The following is an 11,440-nucleotide window of genomic DNA, read 5'->3' as shown; positions in this document are numbered from 1 at the left end:
CGTTCCAGTCTATGGTCTATCCATGTTTGTTTTACTTATAAACAACAAGAACTTTTTTCCAAAACTTTGAGTGAAAATGATGCCCCGAGAAAACATGCCCTGTTTATTCCTGTGGCTTTTGAGACACTAACCACACACAAACACACACACACACACGCACCCAGCCCCCTCAGGCCAGCCCGACATGCATCTGAAGGTCCACAGAGCTCAGGGCCAGAAGCAGGGACCCAAGCCATGGAACGCTCTGGAGAAGATGCCTGTCTCTCCCGTGGTGCTGGGGTGGGGAGCAGGAAGGATGGGGCCTGAACGTGGCTCTGTGCTCTGCAGGGCACAAGGGCTGAGCCTGGAGTCAGCAGCTGCAGGCTGAGAGCCAAAAGATGTCAAAATCAGAAGGCCCTAAAAAAGGTCTCAGGAAACTTTGTTTTCCCCTTAAAACCTGGCATTTCTGACGTGGGGGCCACATCGTCGACCTGGACAGACCCTGGATTCCGAAGGGGCAGCCTCAGTTCTGGGGTCCATGAGGATGCCAACAGCTGGCCTGGAGGGAGCTAATCTTGGCCAAAGCTCTAGGATTGTCGGACATCCTCACACCTCCCAGTGACAGCCATCCACGGTAACCCACCTTGGGGACGGTGAAACAGGCAGGAGGAGGGCACCTGATGGAAGCCGGCGCCCCCCGCCCACAGCGCCCTGTTTCCTGCGTTCCTATTTCCCTGTTTCTACAGTGAGCCTTTCACACGGTCTCTCAGATGTTGCTCACCTGTGTTACATAACGTTCATCCTCAGAAGCAGGGAAGTGGAAATGAGTTCCTGGATAATTTGATAACAACAGGCGTTGTGAACTAAACTGGAATTTACTGAGTAGATAAATGCCTCTCAGTTGGTCCCCGAGGATGGGGGGACCTGCCATCCTTCTGTGGCAGAAGTTTGGCATTGATGAGGAAACGAATGAAGGGGAGACAGTCAATCCCATTTCCTCCGCTGCAGGGTCAGGAGGCGGGTCAGGAGGCAGGTCCGCGGCCCGATCACACGGACCCGAGCTCCTCGTGCCGGAAAAGGTGCAGTTACCTCCGAGACGTGCGGTGCCAAGAGGCCTGCAGAAGCCAGTGCGTCTTCCTGCGGGGTCGATGGTACTCGTAATTTGTGGAAATAATTATTTCTATATTAAAGCAAATACAGCAGTGTCATGGGGCAAAATACGAAATTCCCATGGATTTTCAGGATCAAACGCAAGGCTTTTAAAGGAACGTCAGGCACTCAGTGGACAATTCGGGCCACTGCCCCATAATCCAGGTTGCACAAACTCTCCTTCCAACTTTGCAGCAGGCAAGTTTGTCAAGGGAAGAAGAGAAATTAAAAACGCAGAGCCAGCCTCTGGGGGCTCCAGGACAAGCGCGGAGCCTGGACGCCACCTCGTGTTCACTTGGGAGATGGTAGCCAGCGGCACGCCGCCTTTGAGAAGGTGTCCGACTCAAACGCCAGCAGGTGGGGGCCGTCCTGGGGGAGGTGGCTCCTACCTCCCTGGGACCGCCGGGCCCTCCCCCCGCCTGTCTGGTTCTGCAGCTGGGACCCCCCCTTTATTAACGGGCCTGGGCTCAAGAGCACCTGCGGGCCAGTTCACCCCAGATTCACTGCCCTGGAGATTCCGACTCAGGCACCCAGGGTTAGGGCAGAGAGGTCGGCGTTTCCGGCCAATTGCCCAGGCACCTCGGGGCTGAGTGTGCCCTGAGTCTCTGGGGCGGCTCTCGACCCCTCAGACGCACTAGGGTAAGGCCCACACCTCAGCGCCTTTAAAGAGTTGCCCAGATGATCCTAACATGCCGTCTGGGCTAAGAAACACTGGGAAGAAGCCTTGTGGCATCATGAATTTCCTGACACAATTTCAGCGTCCTTGGGAGGGACGCCCAGCTCTCGACATGCCACCTCAGTCGGGAGACCAACTTTTCCAGTCGTCCTGAGACCGAGGGGTTCTGGGGTGTGTAGGTTGCCAGGTGTCCTGCACGGTCATGTCCCGTGTTTGGTAATTTTGTCCTGCTCCTGTTGCGACTTTGTCAGGACACCCTACACGTCCTGTATCAGCTTCTTTCAATAAATTACAAAACTCCACAGTTAGAGCTATTTCTCCACAGTGGTCGGCAGGTTAGGCAGCCACTGACAACCCTGGGGGCACAGGGCTTTAGCTGAGGCTGGGACGGTCATGGGAGAGCCCAGCAGGCTGGCCACCCTCACCCGCTGCCTGCCTCAGACGAGCAGCGGTGGAGGCTGGGCCTCAACGCGTGCGGCTTTGAGAGGAGCAGCCGGAACGTCCATCGGATTCACAAAGGGGTCTTTAAGCCCCAAGGATGGCAATCCTGCCCTCCGCGCTTGGCCACGATGCACGCCCTGGTGGTGCGCTGGACTGGACCCGGCGCTCGCCCCACGCAGCTGCATTTTACGGAGGAGACGGAATTCCGACGTCCCTCCCACGACGAGGTGCTGGCTGCAGGGCGGGGCAGGAAGGGACAGCTCAGGAGGCAATCGGTCAGTGGGAGAGTAGTGGGGGCCTGAGTTTAGTTCATCTTGTTGTTGACTTCTGGTTCGGTGTTTTTTTGTTTTGGAGGGGGGGAGTGGCTGTTATAGGGCAAAGGCCAACAGATGAAGAAGTTGTTTGAAAAGACCCTTAGAGGTTGACTCCTTCCTAGGGTTTGGACATGTTTGTTTATTCAGTAAACATTTACTGAGCACCTACCATGGGCCAAGAGTTGTTACAAGGTGCTCAAGCAAAAACAGCAACACAGCAGGCATCAACTGGCCTCTGGTGCAGCCAAGTGTCGAATCCCAGCTCTACCTTTACTGGCTGTGTGACCTTGCACAAGTCACTTAACCTCTCTGTGCCCCCCTCCCTTAATCTGTAAAACGGGGAGAATAACCTCATGGCTGCAATGAGGAAATAATGCATGTAGGGCATAAGCCAGGGCTGGGACCCAGGCAGCCTGAGTTGGTGATGGTACATTAAGCCCTGGCCAACCTACTTCAAAGATGAAGTCCCTGTGCACTTTGACTCAGGGTGCAGGCCGATACAGGCTGCATGCAGCTGCTCTCAGGCACACTTTTTCCAGCGCTGTAAGCCTACATCGCACCTTCGTAAACTACGTTTTGCTTTCCGGTCATGCCAAGTCAAGGCCCATGCAGAGCACCCCCTCGTGGTGACATGCAGTTTGAAGAGCTGGCACCTGCAGCAGGACCACTCGTGGGCTACAGGATCCTGCAGGGCAGAGGAAGGGCGGCTGGAGGAGAGCAAGTCGCAGCGACTGCCTGGTGAGCGATGGGTTTGGCCAGAGCCGCCCTGCAAGTCCCCTGCCTGTGGGTGAGGCGCTGCGACCAGCAGAGATGGTGAGGAGGACGCCGGGTGGACCACGTGCCACCCGTGCCTCGCCCTCTGGGCTGGGAAGGCTCCGGGGAAGCCCCTGCCCGTTCTGCCCTGGCGCCCTTGTCTGGATGCCCCGCTCTACAAACAAGACGGCTGAGGTCTCAGCGCGCCCTCTGCTGTCCAAGACTAAGAATGCGGCCCCTGAAATACCAAGTCTAACCCTCCAAGACGCAGGTCCAATCGCATGATTTGTGGTGCCTGCAAGCTGCTGACAACTCTCTAAAAGGCCTCTGAGCCCCTGCCCTGGGGCAGGAACCGCGGCTCTGGGGCGACAAAGGACACAGGCACAAATCAACCATGCCTCAAATGGGCAAAGGACCTGAACAGACTGTTCCAAAGAAGATACACAAAAGGCCTACAGGCACATGGAAAGATGCTCGACATCACTAGTCCTCAGGGAAATGCAGATTAAAACCACAATGAGATTTCCCCTCACACCTCTTAGAGTAGCCATCGCCAAAAAGAGGAGATAACAAATGTTGGCGTGGATGTGGGGAAAAGGGAACCCTGGGCACTGTCGGTGAGATTGTAAATCGGTACAGCCACTATGGAGAATGGTATGGAGGATCCTCAAAACATTAAAAATAAAACTACCATGTGATCCAGCTATTCCACTTCTGGAATCGATCCAAAGGAAACAAAAACACTAACGTGAAAAGATGTGTGCACCCCATGCTCACAGCAACATTATTCACAAAAGCCGAGACACGGAGACAGGCTAAGTGTCCATCAACGGATGACAGAACAGAGAAGCTGTGGTGTATATACATAGACAATGGGGTATTATTCAGCCATAAAAAAATGAGGAAATCCTACCATTTCCAACAACATGGATGGAACTTGAAGGCATTACGCTGAGTGAAATGTCAGACAGGGCAAGACAGACACTGTACAATCTCACTTACACGTGGAATCTAAGAAACAAACAACTGGAAAAAAAAAAAAAAAAGACCAACTCACAGAAAAAGAGATCAGGCTTGCGGTTCCCAGAGGCAGACGGTGTTAGGAAGGAGAGTTGGGGGAAGGTGGCCAACAGGTAACAACTTCCAGGTGAAAGATAAGTAAGTACTGGGATGTGATGTGCAGCGTGACGACGATAGCTAACCCTGCGGTGTGAGACACAGGAAGGTTGTGAGGAGAGCAAATCCTAAGAGTTCTCATCGCAAGGAAAAAGGCGGGGATTTTTTCTTTTTTCTTCTATCTTTTCTTTTTACTGTATCTACATGAGATGATGGATGTTAGTGGAACCTACTGTGGTAATCATTTCACAATATATGTAACTCAAACCGTCACGTTGTACACCTTACACAGTGATGTATGCATAAGGGGGGGGAGAAAAGAAAGCAGAATTTAAAAAAAGGAACCCCAGAAGTCATTTTTAAGAGGAACTTTATTCTGGATATTGAGGAGGTCGTGGAGCACCTGGACTGAGAGCAGTGTGAGTGTGGCCCAGCTGGGGGTCGAGCCCGGATCTAACGCATCTGGAAGCTGCAGGAGGAGTCCTGGGAAGGCCTCACCCGGGGGAAAGTGGAGGAGGGAAGTGAAATTAGACACAATCAGGGAATACCGGCATCAACGTCTGACACCTTGCAAAGCACACAGAAGGCTTCACAGAAACTCAAGAGTTGCTGAGAGTTGCTGTCCAAAGAAAGCCCTATACTTCCTCCCAACCGAAAACAGCTTTTCCTCTTCAAATACCAATATCAAAGAGAAATTTAAAATAAATGTGCAACTTGTTCAATTGTTCTTTCCAAAAAAAAAAAAACTAATGGAGACTCCCATGGTGACATTCCCTTTCAGAGAGCACTCTGTGACACGGCATGGGACCCAGGGACACGCCCCTGCCAGCCTCGGAGCTGCACGGGAGGTCGCGCAGAAGCCTTGCTGCAGGCCGCTCTCCACCTGTGCTGGGGCTGACCCTGCACACGTGGGAACAAGTGAAAACCCGGCTCAGCGGCTGCTACGGAAGGAACTGCCACTGCCCGGGTGAAGAGGCCTGCTGGGGTGACAGTCACAGGAAGTAAAAAGAGGCAGACAGCAAGTCAATAGGAAGCAGACAGGAAACAGGAGCAGACAGGAAACAGGAAACAGGAAGCAGACAGGAAGAGCTCCTTTCTCCTCTAGGCTTCCCTCCTTTCTCTTCCAGCTTCGAGGCTCCCTGAGGGCCTGCTGTGGCAGAGGCTAAGCCAGCTGGCCAAGCCGAAGCACAGTTTGCAGTACGTGGGCCCCAGCGTCCATCAGCCAGCACGGAAGGTGGGTTTGAAGCTGAGAGACAATAACTTAGCTGACACAGTCCATCTCTTAGAGGAAAAGCTGTTTTCGGTTGGGAGGAAGTATAGGGCTACTCAGCCACCGTGCACATTCCTTTACAAGCTCATGGACCTCCATCAAACATCAACCAACTCTACACCCCCAAAACCAAGATGCAAATGTCCTTCACACACAGGAAGATGTTCTTCCCCTCACCCCGAAATGAGCACTAAGTCCCAGCAGTCACTGTAGATACCCTGCGCTGTGTGAATTGCTCCTCAAATTCAGTCCCAGGCCATCTCAATATCCCTTACCCGATGGCTAAATTCTAAAATGAACCCCCAACAAACTTGGATAAAATAATGAAGGGAAGGAAAGCAGGAGAGAAAAAATAGTTAATACACACATGGGCACGCACGCAACAAGCAAGGAAGAAAACACGCTTGGACGCCACAGTCCTCCCTTCTGATGCTGGTCACGAGGCCACAGCTGAAATTCTGAACCTCCTTCCACCAGCGCGCATCCTGGATTCCCCTCGCCTTGTCCAGGCCTCAGCTGGTGAGGTGCTTCACCTCTCAGGGTGACCCAAATCTTCATTCACGTAAGGTCTGAATCCTGGGGGGTCCTGCCTTTTTGTGGTTATTGTAAACTGTTGTTTTATGTCAACTTTTACTTACTGGCCTTGGGAGTTCCTAGAGGCACCCATGAGGATCCCCTGGGCTCTGGACATAGCCTTCCTTGTCCCCCTTGTGTAGCACAAACCTGCTTCCCCTTGGGAATCCGGATGAGTCATCCCACAGGGTACAGCAGCCCCCTTCTCTTCCTGTTGGTTCAGGGGCCTGAGGAGCCCCGCACAGGCGTGGCGGTCTCAGTGTCCAGTTCACTGGAGCCATTGTTGTGTCTCCTGGTGGAATCATTAATTCCCTTGGGAATCAGGCCTCCAAACCGGCAGAGAGAATGTTCAGAAATGGGAAACAAAAATCCTGCCAGTGTGTGATTTCTTAGATGTGATAGTGAAAGGGGCCACTCCCCCTTCCAGCCCTTGATCCCTGACACATGGATTCAGTCTAAGGAAAAAGGAGAATGGCATATCGGTCTCTTATGAGAAGCATATTTTTGTACGAAAGGAAAGAAGCACTCTCCTTGACAAGAATGGAGGAGGCCCTCGGGCCTCAGAACACGAATACCGTGAAAGCACTGCCACCTCCTTTGTGGCTTTCTCCACTTCTGGGTAGAGACTCAAAAGAATTGAAAGTTAGGACTTGAAAAGATATTTGTACACCCATGTTCCTATCAGCATTATTCTCAACGGCCAACGGTGGACACAGCCCAAGTGTCCATCGGCGGATGAATGGATAAGCAAAATGGGCTATATACATACAATGGAATATTATTCAGCCTTAAAAAGAAGAAAGGAAACTCTGCCATGTGCTACAACATGAACAAAGCTTGAGGTCATTATGCTGAGTGAAATAAGTCACACACAAAGAGTCACTTATAGGAGGGCTCCACTTATGCGAGGTTCCTGGAGTAGTCACACCATAGACACGGCGCGTAGGACAGTAACGACCAGGGGCTGGGGAGGGAACGGGAGTTCGTGTTTAAGAGCACCAGACTCTCAGTTTGGGAAGATGAAAAAGTTCTGGAGACGGATAATGACAATGGTTGCACAACAATGTGAATGTGCTTAATGCCACTGAGTTGTCCACTTAAAAATGGTTAAAATTGAAACTTGTATGTTCTATATATTCTACCACAATTAAAAATTCATGAAAAAAAGGTAACACATCCTGTAACCTAGAATCCCATGTCTTGAGAATGGTACGCCCAACTACCCACCACTGAGCGCTCATAAGGCCACTTCAGAAGGCCAGCTGCTTCTAGGCGAGGGGGTCTCTGGTAAGACCAGTGAAGTCCACGGGCATGAGCCCCCTGCCACATGAATGAGTCTACGCAGTGCCAGGTTGGGGCTCGGCGTTGGTCTCCGCTGTTGGCAGACCAGGGAAAGGAAGGCTCTGCTCCCAGGGCAGCCTCTGGGAAAGGGAATCCACATTGTGCGGCCCATGCATAGCCTCCATCCCTGCCAGCATGGCGGCCTGGTCCACAGACACACTGATCCAACATGAGGTGCCACGGGGAGGACCCCGCCAAAACCCCAGTTTCTGTTGACTGGTGTGTTGCTGAGTACTGCTCGCGCTTTCCTGTTTGCTTCGTATGTCTCATCACCCAGAGATCTCAGTATGTTGGATGGATGTTAATCCACTACAGTAAGTATCCTCTTGAAGCTCAAATTCACTTTCCTGACCTTCTAGAAGGAGGTGTGGTTCAGGATAAAACGTTTCTAATTCACAAGAGCTCCCCTCTTAGGTTGGTTTCGTTTGAGGTTGAAAAACATGGCAGCTAGCCTTCTGAGATTTCCAGGCTGCCTTCACTTCCCCGACACGTGTCTGGATCTTACTGTTCCTTCGGCCCTGCTGTCCTTGTCCTGGTCAATCCAACTCCACTCTTAGCAGTTTCTCTGCCATGTGGGTCCCTGTCTCAGAGGTCAGCCCGGGAGGGTCAGTGTCAAGCCTGAGAGTGCTCCAGCCCCTTTGGGCCTGCCCAGGGCCCCCAGCATCTGCCTGCTGTTAGATTGGGCAACCCCTCCGGACCCCATCAGATAGTCCCACACCGCTGCCATCCCAGTGAGAAGCTGGGCTACCAGGGAGTCTCAGTTCTCAGGTCCCTCAGCTGCCCCCTGCCTCCGTCTGCTCCTTCTGCTTCCTCTGGCACCAAAGCAGACCCTGTGCAGGGCTTGTGGCCCCAATGATTTGTCTCTGCCCGTTTGTACTTTGGGCATCATGGTGGGGGGTGGAGGGTCTTAGGAATATCTCACCTAATTTTCTGAGAGATATTGTCAACAGGGCTTTTGGTTTGCTATCTAGTTACCCTGTTTTTATGTGGGGATTCACAGAAACTCAAGAAGTGTCCCCTCTCAGCCTTCATCCTCCCAGAGGCCCCGCCCCCTGCCTTCACCCCTCGGCCCTCGGGTCATCATCATTTGGCCAGTATTCCACCAGCGTCCAGTGGGTTTGCCTTCCTCGTGCGTGTCCGATTCCTGTGCTCACGCCTCCTACTTAGATCTCACTCCTTCCTTCTGAGTTCAAGTCTCATCTCCCTGGACTGTGTCCTTCAGGACTTCTCTCAGCAAAGACCTGTCGGTAATAAATGCTCTTAATCTTCGCCTGTAACTACGTTTTCCCCTGCTCTTGGTTAACAGTTTAGCTGATTCTATCATTCTAGAGGAAACATTGTTCCACTGCCGCTGGCTTCTAGGGTCGCCTTTGGTTAAGTCTGCTGCTGTCTGTCCCTTTGTAGGGAATGATTTTTAAATTCTACAGGGTGGAAAGGTGAGCACTGAGAGCAAGTAAGAGGCAAAAATAGCAATAGTAACAAGGGACGAAGCACATTTTAGATGGCGACGAGTTCTCCAAGCCTCAGGCATGAGGAGCAGCCAGACAGGGGCTCTGCAAGTGATCTCATGCCCCCCCGCTGAGGAAGCCCCCCGCGAGGCCCACTCCTGAATCCCCCACAGGCCTCCACGGAGCCAAGCTGGGGGCTGCTCCAACCGCCTCCTTAGTGCCCCACTTCCTTCCTCTCCCTCACTTCCAGCCCCACTGGTCGTCTGTTCCTGAACCCGGCCAGCTCCATCCTCCTCACGGCCTTGGTTTGCCGAACCTCCAGTTTGGAACTGTCTCCACCGGCCACCCCCTGCCGCCACTCACTCAAGTTCTGGCATGAGTGGCTCCTTCTCGTTCTTCAGGTCTCGGTTCACACGTTACCTCCCCCGTGAGGCCTAACCCAACCAAACTCAAACTGTTCCCAGCCCTACCCAAACACCATCTCCATCAGCCCCGCCGCCCCCAGGAGCACTGCTGAACCTTCTCATTCTTTCCTACATTGTTTGACTCGCCCTTGGTGTTCCCATGAGCCTTGTGAGGGTGAGGGTTCCGACAATCAACAGATGGTCAAGTAAACCTCCGCTTAAGAGGCTGGGTTGAATCCAGCATTAACGCTACTCCCTCTCAAATTCCCACTAAAATGGCAATAAAGGGAATTTTTTTTTTTTAAAGCTTTTATTTTTTTCCTTTTTCTCCCCAAAGCCCCCAATACATAGTTGTATATTATTCGTTGCGGGTCCTTCTAGTTGTGGCATGTGGGATGCCGCCTCAGCGTGGTTTGATGAGCAAATGTCCACGCCCAGGATTCGAACCAACGAAACACTGGGCTGCCTGCAGTGGAGCATGCGAACTTAACCACTCGGCCACGGGGCCAGCACTTTTTTTTTTTTTTGAGGAAGATTAGCCCTGAGCTAATATCTGCTGCCAATCCTCCTCTTTTTGCTGAGGAAGACTGGCCCTGAGCTAACATCCATGCCCATCTTCCTCTACTTTACATGTGGGACACCTGCCACAGCATGGCTTGACAAGTGGTGCTAGGTCCGTGCCTGGGATCCAGACTGGCGAACCCTGGGCTGACGAAGTAGAGCACAAGAACTTAACTTTTGTGCCACCAGGCCAGCCCCAGGGAATTTCTTAAGGCCTAAATCCACAAGGACAAAGAGAACAGAAGAGGACTCGATAGTCCCATTTTGGAATTTGACACTGACATACAAGTGGTAATCCTCTTAGCAAGTCGGAGCACAGGTTACCACGTGGGAAGCGGGAGGCCAGGGAGAACCTGACTGCTTCACGGAGAGTCCCAGGCTCAGACAGACTCCATCTGGAGCTATTCCAGGATAGAAGCAGTTTGAGAGCCAAAAGCACCTTCAGACACTGTCTCCCCCACCAGCTCGCTCCCACTCAGGCAGCACCTTCTGCTCTAGCCCAGTTCAGTCCTGTCATCTAACCCGGGTGAGGGCCCCTTCCTCTCGGGTCATTCCAAGGAGAGACAGTGGCTTCGGAGTGCCTGGCTCAGGGCAGGTCCTCCAGCAAAGGTCATTTAAGGGTCAGAAGAGCCAGGTGATGGGCCGGGGTGACCTTGGGCCAGGTCAGGCACCTCAGCCCCTGCACAAGAGCCCATCCTGGGAAGCAGCTGAAAACGGCATCACCCAGCAGGAGGCCCAAGTTTTGCAGCTGAAGCCACCCAGAGGCCACACTGGTTCACAGCCAGACTCCCCTGGCCCGCAGCACTAGCATTTCCTCTCTCCCACAAGGCAGGGAGGGCCTCCCAGGGAAGTCAGCTGGCCCTTGAGAACAAGGCATCAAGGACATTTCTAAAGCAGCGGGAAAACACCACCATAAAGGGCTATAATTAACCTGTTAATTTAAATTAGTTAGTTCAAGCCTTCCAACTACTTAAGGCCCTCTTCCTGTGACACTGCTCTGGTCAAGCCCCGGGAAGTACAGCTGTGCTTCTCCAGGCCACCTCCTGCCCCCGCATCATCCCTGCACCAAGGCCACCAGGAGAGCCCTTTGCACGGCCATCTCTGTGGCCCTCACCTCCCGGGCTGGACTCCGGGACTTGTCCTACTCCTCCACGCAGCACCTCAGGGATCAGGGAGGGAGCCCATGTGTAGAGCAGGGTGGGGAAGAACAGGACCGCGGGATGAGAGCCCCCAGGGAGCCTGCCAGGGGCCAGAATGCTGCCCCTTAAACCACCACCTGGCTTCGTGGCTGCTGCTTAGCTGGAAAGGCTAGTCGCCAGGGAACCCAGCTGGCCCGAAGCAGACCCAGGGAAGCGAGCCCGTCACTCAGGCCTCAGTCGGGAGCAGAGGACCCAGGCTGCCCCTCCCAGGCCCAC

General features: G+C 53.1%; 1 non-coding gene across 1 annotated transcript; it reads left to right on the top strand.

Moving 5' to 3' along the window:
* Positions 1-6,772: 6,772 nt before the first annotated feature.
* Positions 6,773-6,892, top strand: LOC139082717 (U6atac minor spliceosomal RNA). The gene has a single exon (XR_011538922.1). It is a non-coding gene; the product is annotated as a U6atac minor spliceosomal RNA (small nuclear RNA).
* The last annotated feature ends 4,548 nt before the right edge of the window (positions 6,893-11,440 follow it).

This window comes from Equus przewalskii, chromosome 3 (assembly GCF_037783145.1).
Source record: "Equus przewalskii isolate Varuska chromosome 3, EquPr2, whole genome shotgun sequence".
Taxonomy (NCBI): Eukaryota; Metazoa; Chordata; class Mammalia; order Perissodactyla; family Equidae; genus Equus; species Equus przewalskii.
This window is presented reverse-complemented; position numbering and strand designations above follow the sequence as displayed.